General features: G+C 35.5%; 1 protein-coding gene across 5 annotated transcripts in view; it reads right to left on the bottom strand.

Annotated features, from left to right (window-relative positions):
* LOC139961180 (synapsin-like) overlaps window positions 1-23677 on the bottom strand; it is a 545708-nt gene that overhangs the window by 294131 nt on the left and 227900 nt on the right. The gene's annotated exons all lie outside the window — the stretch shown is intronic.

Genomic DNA, 23677 nt, shown 5'->3' with positions numbered 1-23677 from the left:
ATATATTATGATCAGCCTCTCCAAACCTCAGTTTATCAAGTTATATTCTAATCAGTGCAGAATTAATGAGTCCGCCTGCCGACCCCCTCCCCACCTCCCTCATCAGTGGAGGGGGTGGGGGTCTTGTTCACATTGAGGGGAATAGTTAGACCTTGTATTGGTTAGCACAACCTTGTGTTCGGATCTACTGTACATACCTAATTTACAGTTTACATATGCCACATAATGTACCATGTCTAAACTTCTTTATTTTTCTGGCGTAAGACCTCACAGCCACTCTGTGACAATCAGCTTCAACAACGTTAGGGCCACATGCCCTCCTTGGTGAAACTTTTAGTTGCCTCTGTCTGGCCATTACATACAGGTTCATATGCCTCTACTTAAATCAGTCAGGAGAAATTTAGGATTACCCCAACCCCCTGCTCCTTCCCACCACTTTTAAAATCCTATGCACGGCACTGGCTTAAAGGCATGTATTACAACTTTCGCAGTCCTTTGGCCATGTCAACCACTACTTGCAACCCCTCATTTCCTCAGACTGGCGGATGATGAAATATGCTACATTGGGTTAATTTCACCAATTCTGTTTTATATCTAGTTAATATGGCTTTGTCATGTAAATCAATGGCTAGACAAGAGACTCTCCAAAGCTAAACCATATTATGCTTGTCGTTGCAAACAGAAATATTTCCTCTCTGGTTTTAATTTTTCCTTCAATGATCATAAATTCTGATCATCAAATTTGCACTTTCATTTAAATCATCGACCATATCCCTTTATTAGCTTGACAACATCTGTTAGTTTTCACTTTTTTCATATAAATAGGTCAACACTGTTCACTCATACTGACTAATACAGTGCACATGTATAGGCATTTTCATATTAGAACTACTTGTTTTCATTTGTTTTCTTAATATGGACTTTCGTATCACTTCATTCACACCTATGGGTAATATATGACCTACACAATTTCTTGGTGTGGGAAGTTGTAATGTTTGCTAAATTGAGGGAAAGGGGGAGGGGGGTATTTTCTAGGACGTCCTCTTAGGTACTTCAAAATTCATTGATAGTTTCCTCTCAAGGATGATGCAAAATGCAGGTTTTGTTGCAATTACAAGATTCTTTGGGAGGGTAACGGGGGGGGGGTGTGGGGGGTCTCCATTTTTTCGACCTTCTTATGGCAATTTTGATGATCTAAAGTACCAGAGTTATCAGTGGCGGAGCTAGGTGTATTGGTCAAGGGGCAAGAATTGTCTGTAGGGGCGCTTCCAACACTATCTAAGCGGAGCGCCACCACAGGTTGGCACGGAGCGTACCAAAATTTTATGTAAATATACTTCCTAGATCGCCGGAAATGACCCTTTCCGTGCCTTGCTAATTTGCAGATAAATGAAGAATAAATAGGTGTCATCGCCCAAAAAATGTGACAAATGTCAATAGGTAGATGAGAGCGCAATAAAAAGTCAATAACTGCGAATAAGTTAAAAGTGGTAAAAAGCTGCAAAGGGCGCCAGCAGTCCATTTGAGTCCGTCAGGGGGCATCCGCCCCCCCCCCTGACTGTATTGACGCTCAGTCACTGAGAGTTATGTATTTATAATGATCATTATTTTACTGCTTACAGTGGGATGAATGAGTTCATAATCAACTCAAGATGTGGCTTTCAGCTAAAACTTTCATACTACTTTATCAAAACAGAAGCAATGAATCTTTCCAAATATTTAGTACAATCTTCACATAATATCAAATATGAATAAATAATTTTACTCAATATCAAACTTGAAGAAAGCCCACCATTCATTTATGCCCAGGTTTCTGTTGTGAATTTTCTCAGATTTGGTCTTTTATTTGACATTGAAGGACCAATTACGGCCGTCACTCACGGTCTTGAATGATCAAGTCATAGCAAATAATTGATCTCTCCTCACGTTTTTCAGCTAAATGTATTATGCGGAATCTCTGCCCTACTTTACATCCAACAAAAATAAAAAAATCTACAAATTCCCCGAAAATGAAAGGTGACATGGCTTGCAATATGAAGGACTAAGAATAGAACATCAAGGTCCTTACACCACTTCACACCTTTTGGTAGCAAAGAATAAGTCACCAGAGATGATTGATGGGTAGGAAGACAGGACAGGCAAAGCAAAACGTGACAAAAGTCATTCCCAGTTGCAGTTAATGCTATTTTTATGGTTGATCGTAGTGTTTCCCACAGAATGAACTATTGTCAATAAGCACTTACAAGCCTTATGTACTGGACATCCTATCCCCAGAAGTAGCAAGGAACAAACATATAAGAAGGGAATGACAGAAGAACAAAGGCCACACTCTCTGTTTAATTAATGGATTAATAACATATCATTCACTCTGAATATTTCAATCTAATCATTTGGAAATAGTGGCCAATCTAACTAGACCATGAAATGTACCTTCTTAGAATATTTCATACCGCAAAACTATAAAAGTATTGGAATTTTTTATGAAGTTTACCAATTTATTACCGTTATGAGTAAGGCATTTTCCAATTTTCTATGATAATTAACCTCATAAAGCCATCATTATCTACATATATGTGACACCAGAGAAATGGACAGGCAAAATATCTATTGTTGAAAGTAAGAGTAGTAGAACAATCAATAAATTCAAAGAAAACATGTTAAGTTCTGTTTACAATTGAGAATATTAAGAATGAACCTCTCACTAATTAGGGTTCGATTGTAATGAAAAATGAGAACACGTAATGAAAACATGTAAGTTTTGTTTACAATTGAGAAAATTAAGAATGAACCTCTTACTAATTAGGGTTCTATTGTAATGAAAAAAGCTGATCGGACCAAGCAATTTGAACAGCAGATAGAATAGGATCTAGGGAGGATCATACTCAGCATTCTGTGTTAAATTTTTTAGAAAATGCAACTCTTGGTTGACCCTGGTTGACCTTTTACTTCCTTTATTGTTTGTCACACGCATAATTAAACTTTAGTGGTGTACATCACACTGCAATGGTTCAATGCCTTTTCATCTGATACGACAGAGACTGATCTGTAATTTATGAGCGGCCTTAAAGGATATAGATTAGTGAAGAGAAGATAAGATGTCACTCCTTATCAACACTTCCACTGGAAAGTAAACATCAAAGAAACAAATTCTGATCTCAACTTAATTGACCTCTGCTAGCTCACCGAGGAAACCTGACAACTATATTCACAATTACTTGTTAAAAAGTTTTTATGAAATGGATCTGGTATTATCAAGTAAATTGAATTCTTCAATATTGCAATTCCAATCAACGATGTCAGTATTTTTCTGTTATCAGTAATTCACTATTAGACCTTATAAAGCATGAAGGTCCTTCAACAATATCACACAATTTTGTTTATGGATTTCTGCATCAGTAGTTAACAGAACAGACAGTTGCTATCAGGTACTGACATGATTAAAATCACTTCACAGATAGCCGGTTAGTCAAAAGGTTGTGAACTTATCTAGATTGTTGGACAATCTGTGAACTCTCCATAAATCTCCCAATTGAACTTTTGGTGCTTGCTAAGGATCTAATAATAAATCCATTCAGTGATTTAATTCTGAGAAAATTTAAATCTATTGATCAAAAGCGGTTTTGTCTACCACTAGTAATCCTTGCCGTTATTGTTCACGCTTCATAAACTGACAACTTTTACAACAATTTTAATCATTAGATTACCTTGACTGTGTAATTCCAATAAATTCCTAGAGTTTACGATGTAGAAGTTCAACAGCAGGATTTTTTTTTCCCCTTCTCTATCAATATTAAAGCAGTTGAACAATAAAAATCAAACAATATGAACTTCCATAAGGACTGACAATAATCAAATTAATTTAATAACAAACAGCTATTAGAACTTCGAGAATTGGAAATTGAACAACACCATTAGTTCAACTCTTGGCTCATATTTCTTCAAAAAATCAACATATGTTCAACACAGTGAATTTGGCAACCATGAACAACTTGATTATCAGATTTCATGTTCTAGTACTTATTGAAGAAAATGTCATAGATATGACAAGGTATTCCTCTAAGTCTGTCAGAACTATCTATGTTTCCTGTGACATAGTATTATTATTCTTGTTTGCATCGTATACAGGACTAACTTGTTACAGACATTTGATTTTTGTTGAAAACACTGACGGTTTAGTGGTTAGTGTCTCAGTGTACAACATGACAGATGTAGGCTACTATGTTGCACCATGCTAGCTTTCCATCATTATCAAAGGCCACATCTACCGTAATGTAAAGTGCAGCTACTGTCAGGGATGAGACTGAGCCGGGGAAAAAAATCTGAAATTTATCGATCGCCGTCCTGGGGGAGGGGTTTAAGAGGAGGGGGTGTCCCCCTCCCCTTTAGAATTTTTTTGTCAGGTAAGGAGGGCTTAAATGCAAAATGGTGGACTCTAGATGGAATTTATCATATCATGTAACTCGCCAAAAACGTGTGGAATTTCTGCTTGTATAATTTATCCATTAGCTTTTTTGAACCAAAAAAAGGCTTTTTTGCTTGCTTTGTGCTACTTGATTCCACCACTGGTCAAATTCGGTGTTCCTTCCCTTCACAGTCCAGCATGTTCGGCCAAAAAAAATAAATAAAAAAATTAAATAAAAAAAATAATAAAAAATAATAAAAAACGCGAATTACGAGAAAAAACGCGAAAATGAAAAAAAAATAATCGGAAATCCGAGTTTCCGCGGAAGAGTCGCATGCCTGTACTGTGGAAGTACACACTATGTTGCTATTGAAACAAATTCTTGATAAGTAACAAATATAGTCAATTGATTGTTATTTCTCTTTTCGTTGCTTTTAAAAGTTACATAAGGTGAGCTACTTTACCAAGCTTTCAAACATTCACAACATTTGCATCCATGTTTCAATTTCGAAAGGACAATGTCACATGCCCTGAAATATCACTCAAGATTACTTTGTTATTTTTACACCAGCAAATACATTCCTTTAAATATCATATTATAGGTCAGATGTGTGTTCATGGTGATGACAGTCCAACAAACCACCTCCTAGAAACTCCTAGGCGCAGGACTGGTAAAATAGTTAAAGCTGGATGCCTTTTCCATTAGTTTAGATTTTCAAATTCATATCCAAACAAAACTGGACAGTTTCCATGAAATCAGGTCACTAAAAATAGGCACTGTTTGTATATCTTAAGGAACAATCAAAGGATACCCTCAGTCTTAGGAGATAAAAAAGGTATTGAAAGTAAAATATTTCTTTTTATTATTTTTACCTGTATGACTAATAAAGTTGTTGGTCACCTAGAAACCCTCAGTATGTTCTTGCTGTTTTTGAAAGCAAAAAACATAATAAAATATTAAAAGCAGTTAAAAGAACAGAGAAATGTTCCCTAGCAGGAAATTCATGGATAATTTTGTACTGTACATTACATGTTTATTTCTGTTTACTTCAGTTTGCCCCAGTTATTTCATGCATAATTAAACTGGGGCAAACTGTTTTGTTTGGTCATAGCCACTGTTGACCCAAATATTGATCAAACTAGTAATATTTTTACTGAAAAGATCAATAAACAATACAATTTGATTTTGAATTACAAATTTGTAACCCACTTTCGTTCAGTATTAATTACATAGGCAATAAACAAGCACTGACTCAAATAATATGAAGTATCAGTTTTGATGTAATGGGATGGTATATGTGTAATACCTTCAATTCAAAATGTAAGTGTTGCTTTAAGATGAAGGATACCAGCACCATTGGTTCTTCTAATGAAGTCAACAAGAAACACAACGATTTAGCATTAATTATAGGAATATATTTCACCTAGGCCCATGTCTCTTCATCCTTTAACTATCAACACTGTCTTTCCAGCATGCATACCATATCTCAAAGGCTAAAACAAAAATAAGAAACCCTAAATGATTAAAATAAATTGTCATCCAAACTACTGTTTGATGTGAAGAAGCATTCATTGCATTCTAGATATTCTATAATACAAAGAATGCAATAATTCTTGATGCACACAGTTATATATGGAGTTGTTTCTGTATCAATTCACCAGTCAGGCCATTCAATCACTTTATGTCTATTCTCCACCTACTCAGCCCCACCTTCCTTTGCATGCCCCATTCACCAGTTGTCATTTTCTGCCAGAATCCAAGTTACCATATTACATATATACCTACTATATAGGGCGTACTGTTGAGTGTATGTACATGCCTTAGTCAAGGTCATTCAACTTCTACAGGGTAGCAGTAAGTGTCCAAAAATGTCTCAAATAAGTCTCATCATATCTTGCATGAGTCAATTATCTAATTTATTTTCCATTCTAAAAGGAAATTTTCCAATTAAATTAAACTAGGAGGTTGAAGTTTCAGCTGGCAAAGAAATAATTGCATAGTTGTTCTGGGTCTGTTAAGTAGGAAACCACAATACAATCTAATAATCTCCTTATTTTTACATTACAAATGTATGATGTGGTTTGTAAAGAAACCTTGTAAAATAACTTGTCAGGAAGTTGGTCTCTCTTTTAAGTGCATTAGTGTCAGACCACCGGTGACTTTTGCTACTTTTCCAGATCAATGTTCCTTAACAGCTTTGACATCTTTCCTTCCTTTTTACATGGCTAATTTGATATTGAAAGCAACTTGTCTGAGTTACACACAATTCTGAGAATCCTATTCTCAAATCACAGCCTTTTTGCTATATTTTAATTAGGTCCCTGACCCATGTGACCCTCTGTTACCATATATACAGTTTTTGCAAGTATCTCTGACAGCAATGTTTCCTGGATTTACTTCATCTAACCATGTCAGCCTCATACCAACTGATAACACCCAAAGGTACTTATTATAACCCCAGCTTGCCTTCTATGGTTAGAGCAGGGATCATTACTTCTAGGGGATCAAGAGTGTAACATGGAAGGGGGGGATTCAGGTCTGTAAAACAGGGACAAACTTTATATATATATATATATATATATATATATATATATATATATATATATATATATATATATGTTTGGTTTGTATTTCTGTAAGTCGGTAAGTTGTTTGTGATTTAATAAAGGTGAACATTTCCACTGTATGCATTATTAATAAACATCAATCAAGTGTTGATTTCTTGAATATCCTATGTAGAATTGATCCACTGCATTCTGTGGAACTATCAGACTACTACACATCAAAACTATTCATTTTCCATTTGAGTTCCATGCTTCTCCTCCCCCCACTCCCCCCCCCCCCCCACTCGCCTATTCCTTTCTTTCTTTGAATTCTTTTACCTTCCTTATCTCCATGTTCTTTGCAATTAAAACTGAAAACTATATTTGTTAATTTTGAATCGAATGAATAGTATACTCGGAGCATAAACAGAACATATATTACTATATTTTGCTGTTTGTAATTATGCAAGGTTAAATAAGCACTTCATCTTCCAAGCAAACCAAGACCGTTTGTTGGTGAAGTACTCAGGTGGCGTGACACATTACGTCAGCGTGTACGTAAACTTACGGATATGACAAATAAATATCAATATTTTATATATCAGGGAAGGAGGAAGCTATAAAAACAAGGGTTAGGTCAATCAATACTGTAGATGTGTTTGACATTTCTATAGTTGGTTAAATGCCATGAATGATGATTTGATGGTGGCTGTAGTGAGTTTGTGCAAATAATGATCTGTCAACATTAATCCAGATTTTACATGTACTTCAGTTAACTTTCGATACTATGTAATTTTACAATTCTGTAACAATCGCAGAGAGATAATCTGAGCAATCCACTTCAATTAAAAACAACAAAGTAGAAAAGGTGAAAGCATATCTGCACACTTACAATTGATGATCTGCTTTTGCATGTAAATACTAGAATGGGATTTCAACATCTTTAAAACAGTAATGGAACCACTTACGGTCTAACAGCATTTAACGAGTTTACCTTGAAGTGTTATTTTAAAAACATCAAAACAAGACTTTTAGCTGGCCAAAACAAAAATGGAATACTGGGTGATGGCATTCTACAATAGGGAAAAAATTGGGCCTTGTCTGAAAATAGAGGGGGTTTATAGAAACTGCTCTCTTCTGCAATATTAATATCTATGACACATTCTTCCTCCTCCTAAAGGAGAAAGTTATATGTCACATTATGACCTACAAACTAACTGTGCAAATCTAAGAAAAAGATGTTTGAGGTCTGCAGAAAATATTACATTTATAACTCAATGAGCTCTGCAGTTTGAAATAAACAACAAAGGTTGCCTTTTTGCTGTTATCAAAGCCTTTGGTAGATTGATTAATTAATATCCACAAACATTAAAATTGTGAAAAGATATTATCAAAGTTGATATAATAAAAGATGCATGAATAATCACAATTAGTTGTTTGGGATGATTACGCCTACATAAACAATGTTACTACTCAGGTTACGGTGCATTGATCACGTTTCTACTTCATCATTAAATAATCAATCGATTTAAAAATAGATACTTTTCCAAAACAGCAAAATTCCTTATTGTATCATAAAATTATTCTACAATTCTGTTAAGTTTAAAAAAAAATTGGCAAAACAAAAACAGCAACATCTGGAAGCTATCGGAAGTACACAAGAATCTGTGGAAGATGTTTGTGCACATGGATTGGAAAAGCAGTTTAATTAAATTGAAGAAGAGTGTAATTTGATAGAACTTATCATATCTTACAAAATGAATGTGACTGTACAAGGTTGCGTCAGAGAAATCGCAATGAGAAAAGGTATTGAAATATGTTGTAACTTTACTCAATGGAATCAATCGAATAGACCACAATGTAGCAAAATTAATACAGGAAATTACTATATAACCAACACTTGTATGTATTTTGTTAGTTTATAATCTCCCTGTCAGTTTTCTGCTGTTCATCTAAAATGAGAATGTAACAAATAAAGTAAAGAATAAAATAAAGTAAAGTAAGCATCAAACTTGTGATGGAGCTCAAGTCTTGCTCAGGTTATAGCCTATAGTGCAAATGTTATTAAGGCCCTGTATCAAGCTATATGACTTCCTGTGTGCATCTCAATACACTGTAAAATTGGACTCAGCCAAAGAGAGGAAAAGTTGTCCCAATTTTTCCACTTAATTGAAAATAATTGGATCTATGACAGTGTTTATATGACATAAATGTACTACATAATGGTCAACAAGATGATTCTATCTACCTTTTACAGGAAGAAGAAAATTAATTACGTTAAATAGGTGCATACAGTGCAACATATGAAGATAATTAATCTCAATGGTAGAGTTTAGGACACATTTTGAAAGCTGTAGCAGAATGTTTCAGAATATTTATTCTAGTTGGACAGAGTGGGTGTGACAGTGGGAGCATGAAGTAGTATTTAAACGTGGAAACTGCATCTCACCAATACCACCTTAGAAATATAATAAGGATCAATGGAATATCTCAAGGCTTGAATACTTGGTTTAACCCTCTCTTTTCGTTTTTGTTTGATTCTGTTTGTTCTTTCTTTCATTGATCGTTTATATATTTTTTCTTCCATTATTTGATTGGAAGTTACAGCAAGATATTTCAATACTTTGAGTGTTCTGAGAATCTTATGAGCATTACATCAGAATCTGGGAAACTAAATAGCAGGGTTATTTTCCATTTTAACATTGATGTGACATGTTCTTGTCTGCCATCACTTTGTAGGGCCAGTGATTCTTGAGGGTGATCCAGATCTGATTTCTGATTTTAATATAGGTAAATATAAATAACCAATCTAGGAAATTTCCTGTTGTGGCATTGTTGTATATTTAGTTTATATATATATATTTATGACAGCGGTTGAAATTGGGATTTCCCCACATCTCCCACAGATCTAGCTGTATAATGTAATATTTTAAGTAGATGTAGATACAAAAGCATTGCTGTAAGTCAGGCTGGTGAAGAAATCCTAAGGATACAGTAGGTTCTATTTTATGACCCTGCAAATTAATTCACTTAACTTCCGCTGTGATGAAATGTTTGCCAAAACTTAAAGAAGTAGTTTATCAGGTGAAGTATGACTATATTAGTAGAAGATAGATAATTCCTTCCTTTCTTACTAATTATAACACTTCTGACCCTATTATCATCCTGTTTCTTTTCAATTTAATGTGTTCCTTGCTGCCATCCAACAAAATCAAAAAGATTATCAGCAGCAAAAACATCAGGCAGCCATAGTTGTTGGGGTAATGAATTAACAGTTGTTTACATTTCTTTTTTATTTCATGCTCAGGAAAAGTTCATGTCAGGACTGCGACTTTACTGGTGAATGTTGGGTATATGAAATAAGGTTATATAACTCTTGCAGTTTCATGTGCAGGGAAGGTTCAGGCGAAATTGTTCCATTAACCTTAGAATCTAGATTACATTTTTTAGAAACACATATATTTGCCACGATTAAAAGAATGAAAAAGGCTGCTAGGAAATACTGTGAACCAGGGACCCTGATACCACAGGAGCTAGGAAGGTGATGCCTGTTGCCCCCATCCCCAACCTAATTATATACCTAATAATATTTACAGCAATGAATCTCACACAGGAGTAGTGCTGACATATCCAACAATTTCAGGCACCACTGAAGTTTGGTAGGAGTGCTGGCCCATTCCCTTTCAAACCTATGTTGGGATCCCTGTATATGTGAGTATAAATGGCTCCTTGACATAAGTAGGGAAGGGTTAAGGTATTACTTGACACTCAATGAAAAGTTAATCACAGTCCATTGATGAATAGCTCTTGACATTTAAAGGTACATCTTATATTTACGATGTTATCCTACATATACCTATGATTCTTATGCTCATGCCAATATGCTTGGAAGATTTAAGGGGGGGGGGGGGGGGGGGGGGAGGGGGATCTATTCCAAAATGTGAATTTTTGCAATGACACAAAGATTACACTATTTATAGAAGACAAAAAACCTTAGTGTTTAATTATCTACTTCGTTAAGTCTGCTAAGTTTGGAGGGATCTGCATATATAGTTTTGCCAATGGATAGCCAAAAATAGTTAATGACAGACTAAAAAACACCTTTTGAAACTGTTCTGTTTTGGGTGTGTGACATGTTGGTAACGACTATATTTACTTCATTTATAGTCGTGGGAGGAAATAACAACAATAATGGCTGGGAGTGGTGTATTATTCAGGGAGTGGGGAAAGAGTTGTCCATCTGTTCAGCGACATATCGGCCAAGAACAAGTTTCGTGGGAATCCTTGTATGAAAGAGATGTGATCGGAAGTAACTTAGAGGAGACAGGAAGCAATGAAGACCATTAAGAATGGTGATGGGGCCATAAATTGCTCCTTGGCTTACCAAAATGCCTAACAACAGAAATTTCCTGTTAGTTTTCATTATCAGTGAGAGGAAAGAATTAACAATCTTATCACTTCCACTTTTCCAAACTCCATGCAGTTCCTCCCATGTAATGTCAGAGGAAGTTGACACATGTTGTACAAATTGTTACACATTGATGTTTCCAAAACTTTCTCTTTTGATAGGTCACATGACCATAGTTTATTGACATATTTTAAAAACAGAATGTCAACAGCATGTACGTATGTATCAGGCCTCGACAATTTTTTTAAAACTACTCGCCAACTGGCGACCGAGTCTAAAATTCTACTCGCCAAAACGTTAAATGTACTCGCCATTTTTTCTCGCTAATTGTTTGTGTGATATAAGCCTAGGTAGTATGGCCTAACTTAGGATATGTTGTTTTCCATTTTGGTTACACCTATCGTGCATCATTTAGTTTGAGTATGGAGGTAAACCTCCATGGTTTGAGAGAATAGTATCAAATTAGTTTCGAGCTGGTGAACAGAGCTGTTCCTTAGGACCTACTTGTAACAGTGCACCTGATAATACTACTGTAATGTGCAACATTAGGCAATAGGCCTTTGTTGATTGGCTCACAAGTTATAGTAAGCCTATCGTATAAAGGCAGTGAGCGAATGAGCCAGTCGCCAAAATGTCGAGCGTAATGCATTTTTTACTCGCCAGTCGCAAAATTCTACTCGCCATTGGCGAGTTGGCGACCGTATTTGTCGAGGCCTGGTATGTATGTATGTATGTATTTTAGATCCTCCTGCAAGCAGGAACTCGCGAAGCAGCCATCATTGGCTTATCAAAGCCGCAAGCTGACCAAAGTCAGTCTCTTAGATTCATATTTAACATCCATGATTTTGAATTGTCAATTGTCAACAATAGTCAACAATGTATGATATCAAAGTAGTTGGTTTCAATTCACAGGTTAGTATGCCAATCCTTAAACACATTCGTTCATCTTTCTTGAGCAATGCTCTGTACAAATTTAACCAAAAGATTTTTCTTTTGCCCCAAAAGTTTCTGTTTAGTCAATAGTTAACCAAGAACTGAAAGTGAGTATGTTAGCCCCAATTTGTATATAGTAGGCCAGTCTTGTTTTTGTTATGAAAGCATGGTGGATCTATAAATCAAAAGGTTTGACTCAAATTTAACAAAGCGGTTAACAAAGATACTGTCTGTTCAGTGTATTGGAGGCGAGAGAAGTAACATCAATGCACAACCAAGTGACACAGAGCTGAAATAACCATAGGTGACTAAAGGTACAAACTCAATTTTATACCTTGTTGAGTTATGATAATTGCTTAAAATAAATGAATAAACATCAGCATTTAGGCCTCCACTGAGGAGCCCACATCATCATCAATTTATCTTAATATATTTTACAGCTGAATATCTTAAATACTGTGATGGAAACATTACTATTGCTCAAATTTTTCTGCTTCCTGGGAATATAAACATTAAAACTAAAATATTGCCTATGTCATCCAATAAATGATAAATGTTGAGTTATTTACAGTTTCCAACCTGTTTTCCACAACAATGCACAGATTATTTGTCCCAAAACATACCAGACTTTTCAATGTTTACTTTGAAATATGTTTAGAGGTTGGATTAGCCTCTCTCGATAAAATAATAAAAAGTTGTTCCTACATTCCCATCACTGTCCTTCTACCCTCCCCCCCCCTTCCCCAATGAACAAACAGTACCGCATGAAATTACCGCTGCACACATTTCACAGTATTCATCACATTATGAAATGAGCAGAAAGGGCTAATATTTGAAATTCTCAAGTTTGTGGATACCTCTGTGAGATCAGTCAAAGTGCTATAGGACACAGAACAGATACAGGTCAAAGGTATGAACTGATCATATTTGTTTATCAATTTCAGGTAATACAGTGGAAGCAGGGCCCAAATTGATACTCAAATAATAAACAAGTAAACTTTCCATAGAAAATGAAAATTTTTTTCTGCCCACACAAAGATTTGACCAAATGATCTTAAGCCTGATGTTGGATAACAAATTCTGTGCTCCTTTTTGGTAGGGTTTGTCAAGAGTAATTATCTGCAGCAATTGTGAGAGAAAGAGTTTGTTTCAACGTTAAAGACAAAGTCACATCCAGTAACACAAACTGGACTCACCATATTGTTGCCCTAATTGCCTAAGATAACGGCTGGTTCTATTACTACTTTATCATCTTTGTTTACCTATCATGTGATAATCTGTAGAAGTTTCTTTGAATTTCTCAAATTGGATTCATATATACATCTACATAGTTATAATGCCATCTAGAGGTATGGATCCATATTATGACACATCCCAGGGGCCTGGACCAAACAATTCCTTAGTTGGTTCTGAATAAACAATTGACCATAAGAAGTTAATGCACTGTAATTGTCCGTAAATTTCCTTTACAATCGCATTCAAGTTGAGGTTCTAGTTAAGCCCACTATATGGCAATAAAACAGAGACCAACAAAAGATGCAAAATAACATTTCATTTGGATATTTGTCAGAATGGTTTTTAAGTTGATTCCTATTTGCATATCATCCTGCCTGATGCTGTAGGAGGTCCCAGAGCATCTTTCTGCAGGAAAGAATTGAAATTGTGTTTCAAACTACTTTTGATTTTTTGGGTGATGTCGAAAAAGAGGAGTGTACATTCCCAGCCCCCGGATATGCACATGGTGAAGTATGTAAAAGAGATAAAATGTTTAAATCCCCAGTGACAGAGCTTTAAATGGGAAGGGAGAGAGGTGTATGGGATTAGGAAATGGAACTAAGAGTGAGCACACAATGAAAACGTCTTGCCTGATACATGTGTTTTTTTTTAACATTTAGTCAAAAGGTTACTAGTGTACCATAGACTTGAATAATGGGTGCTAAGAAAACACACTGAATATTGATGAATTAACTCAACTAGATGGCCATCAATAAAGTATAGATCATTACTAAGTTTCCACTTAGCTTGAAAGTAAATTCATGCAATGCAAGCTTACACTGTTGCTCATGAAGTAGAGTCAGTTTTAGAAACTTGTCATGGATACCCCCCCCCCCTCCAGCTCCCCATCCTTACCTCCAGTATCTTGCTACGGAGTGACTTTGCCTGAAAATTGATACTGCACACAACAGTCACTTTCCAGCCTGTCAATTAGCTTTTAAAATCAGAAATACTGGAAAGAAGCACTAAAGTAGTAAAAACCTGGTTCCATTATTGATAAAATGTTGATTCACTCCATAACAACAAAATGAAGCTCAAGAACTATTCAGTAAGTACAACTAATTAGAGTAATGAACTTTGTTCCTTGAACTGCACACTGCTGAATGTTAACAAAAACTGGGTTGCCTAATTATCAAGGCTCAATTTTATATTTATTTTTATCAAAAGCCAAAGAGTCTTTCATTATTAAATTTAAAACGTCAGCTGTCTTTTCCAGGTACTTTGATAATGGTATGATTTGGCAGTATACGATTAACTGAGGGATTGAAATAATCAATAAAGAGAACCAAAATCTGTTTCTGAAAACTCAGGAATGTAAATTGTGCATTGAAAAGATGAAAGAAAGTTTAATTACAGAGATGTGTTAAGTAACACAATTAGCTGATATGTTAGTGAAGTTATGTCAACAGTCATCAGTGTGCACGGACATATTGACGCCACAACAGGCCAGCTTGGCTTGATAAATGCTGACTAAAGTAGGTCACTTGTGAAATTTGTTTGAAGTATCACAAAACACAAAGTACACCAGCAATGAAATGGAAATAAACTAAACTGGCCTAATGACAAACACCTTTGTAAGACAGTTCTATTTTGAGATATTGAGGTGAACGTCCAACACTTTGCTGAAGTTTATGTCCAAGTTATTTTCGAAACCTTTTTTGATTCAACAGATGGGCTACTCTCTGAGACATAAACAAACCAAAGGGTGCATCAGTATTAACCACAACCAGTAAAGTAGGTAAAGCAACCTCAAACCAGCATGTTGAATCAAAAGTTTTATCACGTAATTATCCTATTAAAATACGGCTGTTCAGCATAAAATAAATTTTTTAGTATTTATTTCAAGATTTCTTTTGAGAAGGGTGCATTTCTCACATACACCATAGGTGACAAATTTGTCAGAAGGAATTATATTGCTATATTGTAAAGTAAAAGAGCTACAAGGTTGTTTTACTTTGTAATTATACCTAGAAAAATTCTGTGGTACATACTTAAAATTACTTGAAATCACTTGTAGGTATTGTAAATTCTGCTGAAACCAATCTTGTCAATATCTCTATCCAGGGAGGTATACAGTAGCACATTTTCCAATATTATGGTGAGTACATGTTGTGATACAGTTGAGCTAACCGGTATTAAGTCGTTAAATATTGCTCATGATGGGGAATAGCCCTGCTGGGTGCAAAGCCAAGGTGAGGAATGGGAGAAGACATGATGGTGGCAAACAGGTTCAAAGTTTTATCAAGATGAAATCACCTACACAAATAGGCCGTTCCCACAAACGCAGGCTGGCTTCAAGCATGCATAGGTAGAGCTAAAATTAAAATCGCAGATAAGCCCTGCAATTTGAACCCGCGTTTCAACGAGTTAACTCCAGGCATAGTGGCATGACTGGAAAACCTTGGGAAACATCCAAACCAGGTTTGCAGGAAGTATTTCAATATTTTGTACTAAACATATTCTCAGTATCACTTTACAGACACTGTTCTTCTGTTCATAATAATGGCACAGTTCTAAGGCTGTATTCAATGTGATCAGCATAGCATCCGATTCTGTCCATGACTGTAATTAAAATTTGTTGCTATAATGTATTAAGAACAATTGAATACCTTTGTGTGGACTGTATAATGCTGTGTTTCTGAACATAGTTTTTGCAGTAACCAGTTCTGAGCTTGATATGATACTTGAATGTAACATTGTTGACCTCACAGTATCGATGTAGGCTGCCTTTTGTCATAAAGTGATTCAATCTCAAAATACCTTTTTGGGGGCAACAATAACATACTTTCAACTGTTTGGTATACAATAGTAATAATTATGTAAGAGAATGATATCAAGAGAGCAAGAATGTGAGGTCCAACATCAAAATGTCAAGTTAGGGATTCTTGACTGTAAATAAATCTCATTGCAGGTAATCCTAGATTAATGAAAATAAACAATTTGATATCAATGTCACTGTGACCTAAAATGCTGCTTTGCTATCACCAGTTGTACTTTTCTGATGAAAGTACTAGTTGTTTATGTGATACTCCTGTGAGGACTCTATACTGTCACATCTGTAAAAGTAGGTAATCAATGCATGGATGATGACAAGTTACCATGGAAAGCTAGTGTAAACTTAAAAGACCCTTCTAGAATTTAGGATCACTTGTCCTGTTAATCTAATCACCATCTTGCTAATTTACAGCTTTGTAAAAAGGCTGTATTCAAACTGTGTGGCTGTGTAGAAGCTGTGTTAAAGCTGTGTAGAATCAACTGCGTAAAAGTACTCCTAACCAGTAGCCTTCTTCAGACATACTTCATTCCACAATTCAACAAGATATTGTGTTTGATCATATGGAATCTTTATGTTGAACACTATTCCAAACAGAGGAATGATTCCCCCTTCCAGCCTTTTCTTTCCTCCACATCATACAATCAGCTATAACACCCTAGAATGGTCAGTTCATGTTCTTTACAGGATACTACGATACAACGTTAAATTTGATCCTTTAAGTGAATTTATAATAGAATATAGGCTACTACTTTCTGGTAGTCTTGTGTAAGTTCAAAGTTAACAAACTTACCACTAGTACATACATCTATGAACAAGTTTGCACTTTCCTTTTTCTCTGTCCCATTATTTTGTTGTTTCTAGAATGTCCTTCTTTAAGCCTTCAGACTTCTTCAATACTCCTTTGAACTACAGGACAATGAACCTAATCAAAAATGCATTATAACATACTCACAAGGGTACAAACTGTTCAGGGGACGACTGCTCAAGCATTGAGGGCGCTACTCTGTAAATGCTAAAAAGAAATCTTTAGGACAGCTATGACAGTTATTATTACATCTCATAAAGAGGTCGAGCTTCCCACCTCCATCCCCCATTTTCTTTAATATTTTCAACTACACATGCACTGACACTTACAGTTTCTAAAAGTTGTCTTATCATACGTCCTGATATCTCTATCAGCAATGATACACCACAAGGAAGTTCAACACTACTTGTCACTTAACAATTTGTAGTGTATTGTAGAAAAAAAGCAACTTCTCTGAATGTTTCTCATCCAGATGGTTTCAATGAGCTCTTGAATCTGTTAAAAGTCTTGTTAATATGCATGAAGAGTATCCTAACTGATGAGGTAAATTAAAGTACCAGGTACTTATCCATTACAAAGAATTATGGGCCTTTATATATGGCATAAGTACATTATTTATAAGAGTACAGCACTAGGAACTTGAATGTTATAGACTCATGTAGAGCACTTTATATAAATTACTGTGTAGAAATTGTGCAAGTTGAATTGTACATCATACACATTACCAGTGTTAGCGCTAGGATATAAAAGAAGGGGTAAATTCCCCCTGACAATTTAGTTTTGGGGGGATTTCTTAAAAAGTAAAATTTAAGTACTAGGAATTGTTGCGGGAAATTGCCCCACAAGAAAATATTTTTGAGCGACCCTGAATATTTTTGAGCGACCCTCTAGATAAATTGTGGGAATCCCACAGTCATGTGTCCTAATGTGAACACTGCACAGAACATGTCATATTCATTTTAATCTCACTACTTGTTCCCATTCCTTAGTTAAGGGCAGTAGCCAACAAAAGCCAATCTAAGTGTAATTAAGCCAGTTAAATTACAGCTCAGTTACACTACAATATTATATACAGTAATTCTTTTCTTTCTTATAAATACTTTGCGAGGTCCTCTGAGAAGCTGACTTATTGGAATGAGAGGTAAAGTAGTTAATCCAGCCACATAGGTATCTGCACTCACCATGAAAATGCCAAATACATTTCAAAATCCACTGACCATTGAAATTTGTATAACTTCATATCCAAGTCAAGTAATATCCATTTAAACATGTAGCACTGTTATATATTAAATTAATACACAATAAGGCATAACTACAACGTAAAAATTTGTTTAGGGAACAGGAGGATGCCAGGGACAGATGCCCCCAAAATTTTCAATTTTTGTTTCAAAATTTCTAGACCAATAAAAAGTAAAAAGGTAAGGATATATAGACAGATAAAACTCCTATCCCATTAATCGAATAAACCACCAAAACTACAGCCCAGTTTTATTCAGTTTTATTGCCTAGGCCAACAGTAGCCTAGATGTTTTATTTAAAAGAGAAAATTCCCTTCTGGTACTTACAATTTGACAGTTTGTGATAAATCTGGTAATTACGGAGAATGGACAGACATAATCAACATCCCATTGTTTTATTCCATTTGCATTTAGAAAATGACTAGTTTTTATTATAAAACCAAAAAGTGGAATACAAATGTAGGGAAAAAGATGGTATAAATTGCATCATTTGGTATCTAAGCCCTTTGGGATAAGCAAAAACTTTTTCAAAGGGGGAGGGGACACCCTCTCCCTTACTTCCCTACCCCAGGATGGTGATCCTGCTGCATTGATGTCCTCCCCCTCCCCCAAAGCATTAACTCTGGCAACAGGCCTGCTCTCCCCCCTTCCCTTGCCTCCTCACTGACATAAAACTAAACATCTTCATAGAACTTTTTCTGTCATCTGATAAAAGACAATGGCGCCCTCTATTTATAGAAGTTTCCCAAACTTACCACATATAAAGAGTTAGACTGCCCTCTCTCTCTTTTCTTATTGTCAACAAGGTATATTATAATTTTGGAGGGTATTTAATAAAAGCCCTATGTTACCAGATGTTTGATGCAATAGTGAACAAATGCCAACACCATATCACAGATAATGCATGAATTTGTCAAACTGCATTATCCACTGTCTCTTCAAGCAACTTATTGGGCTTGGTTACAAGTTGAATAACTTTGGAGGACTATAAAGCATAACTACAATGGAGGAACACAGCCCTTTAAATAAGGGCACAATACTAATATCCTGTCACTTGTGAAGTTTTTGTTCATATGATGATGACACAGATGGGGTAAGGGGGGGGGGGTAGCAGCTCACATCCCTCAGTGCAAAAGACAATATTTTTGAGCTAATGTTACTACTTTGATTTTTAGCACCAATATATTTGCAAATACCATCCCTTCCACAGAGAATAAACAACTTCAGGAATAAGATTAGTATGAAATTTCAGGTGCAAGTCACTCAATAATATCAGTTTTAAAATAACTTAAAGCCATCATTAGTCTTGTGCATGTGGGAAAATCAAAACATGCTATATCTCAATTAGAATAAGAATTTTCTCTAGGCTGTTTGGGGGAATGCTTGTCATGAACATCTCTATCACTTAATAATTGTAATGTTTGCTCCTGCTTTATGTGGACCATTCAAATAATAACCAACAAACATTGCTTTTGAGATAACTCATTATACCATGGGCATATTTTATATGATAACAGTCGTTACTAAATAAAACAACTTTTGTCACAACTTTGCAGAAAACAGGTTTCATGTCAACTGAAGTACAACATTTATTACTTCAAATCTCACTTTTATCCAAATAAAACTACAGCATGACACACCTGTGGGATCCATAAACGATATACATTAAAACAATGTGTAAGTTTGGTTCTCAAATTTCAATGAAAAGGCAGTTCCACATTGATCTCACATATGAACTTTTTCTGTCACTTCCATCTCATAAAGTCTTATGGAAATGTTAGAACACTGAGGAAGTATAGCTTTCTTTAAATTTCTTACCAGCCCTCCAAGCATCTTAATGGACTGTGTCTTTCTGAGTATGTTACTTTTTGTGAAGGACTCTTCTCTGTTTAACTAAGTTTCTGTTATTGGAATTTAGAATGCGCCTTCTACTTTGTAATATGCTCAAAGTACATTAATGATAACAATGTACCCTGAATGTTGCTTCAGGCCATGCTGTTTCATTTTAGCAAAGTAAGTACTTGTAATAAATTGAATAAGCACTGGCCAAGATAAATGTAGTGAAAGCGAGACTTATAAACACATTTTTTTGTCATTTATGTCGTTATGAGTTGATCTGCCCACAAGAAGTCACTAACAGGAAGAAAACATGCATATTAACATGTCCTCAGATTGTTACTACTTCCTGTCAATAAATGGTTGCACTTAACCGCAATGCCTATAGTTACTGTTCTACTACTGTCATAATAATATGCGGAGTAGAAATCACTCAGGTGATGTTACCATACCTGTGTACATGTGTGTTAGTGTATGATTAATACAGCCATTATACCATAGGGATGATGCCTAGTCATTCCTTGCAATAGATCATAATATGCCTCCATATGAACTCTTTGTGAGGTTTGGGATATTCCAATGGGATAGGCTGTGTCATAAAGTTCCTGTAAATTGACAATCTAGATAAACAAGTTTTTAACACATAGATACTTTTTCTGCCCTGTGAGTCTTGTGAAAAGTTTTGTGAATGTCTCTGATAGTAACAGATGGATCCAAATGAAATCACCATGGCAATAATGCTGACAAAACTTTTGTATTTGGTAACATTTCTAACCTTCTACTCCTCCCCTCCCCTAAACAATTTGCAGTGAAGCCATGCAGAGCAAACTTCCATTTCTTCCTTTATTTATGTAGCATTTTCTCAGGAATACTTTAATTTAAGGGATCATATGAAAGAGAAAATTGCCTTGAAGTTCAGGCTACTTACTTGAGTAAATGCCTGTGGATTTGGCTGTTTGCCATTTGTATTTTGGCTTTTGTATTAATTCAAGGATAATGCAAATCGGAATATGATTTAGCCAGCAAATTATTTATGCACTGGCACTATTTAGCAAGTTGCTAAAATTGTGAAATTCTAAGCCTGTATACCTACTCATAAATTGCATTGTTGTCACCAAGCCAATATTTCTCAAGTCACAAGTCAATTGTTGTCAAGTTACATCAAGTCACCAGTCATTATTTCTTTCATTAACTCAAGTTAGCCTACAAGTCAATCTTTCTTAAGTCAGGTCATAAACAGTGCTTGAGAATTTTTTTTTTAAATGTAACAGCCTGTCTGGCTTTTTGTTCATAGATTGCGGTAGCCCAAAAGCATTCTGAGAAAGCCCATAACAAATTTGAAAACATTGCTGTATCTTCCATACCCATGTAGTGACAAAACGCACTATTGAAATCTGCTTCCAAACAGCCTTACTATAAGAGTGTAAATCATTTGTACCCAGCATAACAAGACTGCACACATGAAAATGTTAAGGCCTCTTCATATTGACATTTAATGTGAAAATTGCATTATTTGCAGTAGGATTCTTAATGTTTTAAGTAAATGATCAAATTCCCCACCAAAATTGATATGGATTAATTGCATGCTAGCAATTTATTTGGAAACCTACAAGCCTATCCTTTCTGTTACTCATGTTGTATGACTGGTTACTCTGTTTGATCAACTCATTCAACACTTAATTAGGCTACAAGTCTTATAAAATGTTAAAGGATTCTCAAACTTCTTTGCAGAAATGTTAGAAGATAACATCATATGAAGGATAAAAGTGATTTCATGTAGAAAAGACAATTAGCATATCCTAACTATGAACTTTATCTATCCATTGTGAATCCCACCCCCTCCCCCCCCCCCCACAATAAAAAAAAACAATTTCTTCAATTGCTCAGTTACATACAAAAATTGATTCTCAAATTTTTCATCATCCATTGATGGGCTTAAGGAATCAAAACTGCATCCAAGATATTTTTGCAGCTTTGTAAAGGATACACAATTTTTGAGCGATTTAGTAAGGGTTTTCCAAGTGTTGTAACTTTTACTCTCACAGGAGCCCCAAAAGCACTGTGCATGCTAGTGATAGGCTTCACAGTTTTGGTAGACCCTTTTTTTTTTTACTTCCTAATAGTTGCTAATGTGGGTGACCATGGTGTATTGTTGAAGGCCAGAATATGCGATGTTTACAACTTGACTTTATTTCTGTAAAATGTTTCTTGGACTCTTGCCAAGAATTTTCGCAAGTGCATGACAGGTGCCTGCAGGGTATGTTCAGCTTTAATTGTGCTGTGACCACTTATACAATACAGCATTACACTAGTGACATTTACTTTGCAGCGCGGCAAAGAAAATTGGCAATTTTGAATGTTGGTAGCCTGACAAGCCTTTCGGCCATGAAGTTGCCCAAATACAGTTATAAGGAGCCCGGGGCACTTGGCACAAAGGATTTTTGGGGCCCTGAAAAGTCATTTGATTTTATTAAAAGTCATGTAAACAAGTCAAATATCAACGTTACTTATAATGTCATACTATAGGTATAAGCCAAACAACACAACAACTTTGATTCAAACAAGGCATATTTGTGAAGTGATGTAGGTTGGGTAGATCAGTGCATCAGTGTAAGTAAATTTAAATTTAAAGTCATAATCTTGTAGATTGGACACAATTGAACTTTATTGTGAAACAGGCACTTTTTACTCCCTCTCTCTGAAATATTTTACAGTAATATGATGGAACATGCCATTATTTAAGAACACATTGACTAACCACAGCTTCTAACTTACCCCAGCCTGATGAAATGTGACCTACCAGGAGAATCACCTAACTGAAACCTATACACCACTATTTACAACAATCAACCCATATGTTATGTTGTTTGGGGTAATAAGTTCAAGACAGTGTCATTCGTTGCTTTTCTTCCTTTATTTTCCGACTCCACAAAACGCCACTGCTTCCTTTCACAATTATCTAACATCAATTCTCCATCAACAACCTCTGCTACCTTGCAACACTATCTGCACTATCCTCACACACTACCTCAGCTTCTCTCCTTTTCTGGTCTCTCCTTAATACCTTGGCGCCTCACCTCACAAAAGCCACAGTCCAACTGCCGTAAACCCCTCTCCTCATCTCTAGCTCTATCCTTTAATCCTATTAGCAAGTCTTTACATGTCTAAGTAATCCCAAGCTTTGTAATCCCCTTAAGCTATCCCTAGGACATAAGCAGCCTTCTTCTCCTTACTTGCAGACTTAACAACATATATGCATAAATTCAGTAGAACTATATACCTCACTACAAACATAAGAGGAGAGTTTAATACACTCTTGCATACTTCATGTTCCAAGAAAGGACGATAATAAAATGTTTTTATGCTAGAACTAAATAATACAGCACATTTAAGATATCCTTCAACAAGTATGGAATATTGAAATCATAAAAAATAAATGATGCAATATCAACAGTTGGAA

This window comes from Apostichopus japonicus, chromosome 20, assembly GCF_037975245.1.
Source record: "Apostichopus japonicus isolate 1M-3 chromosome 20, ASM3797524v1, whole genome shotgun sequence".
Lineage (NCBI taxonomy): Eukaryota > Metazoa > Echinodermata > Holothuroidea > Aspidochirotida > Stichopodidae > Apostichopus > Apostichopus japonicus.
Note: the sequence above shows the minus strand (reverse complement) of the source record. Positions and strands in the feature narration are given on the sequence as shown.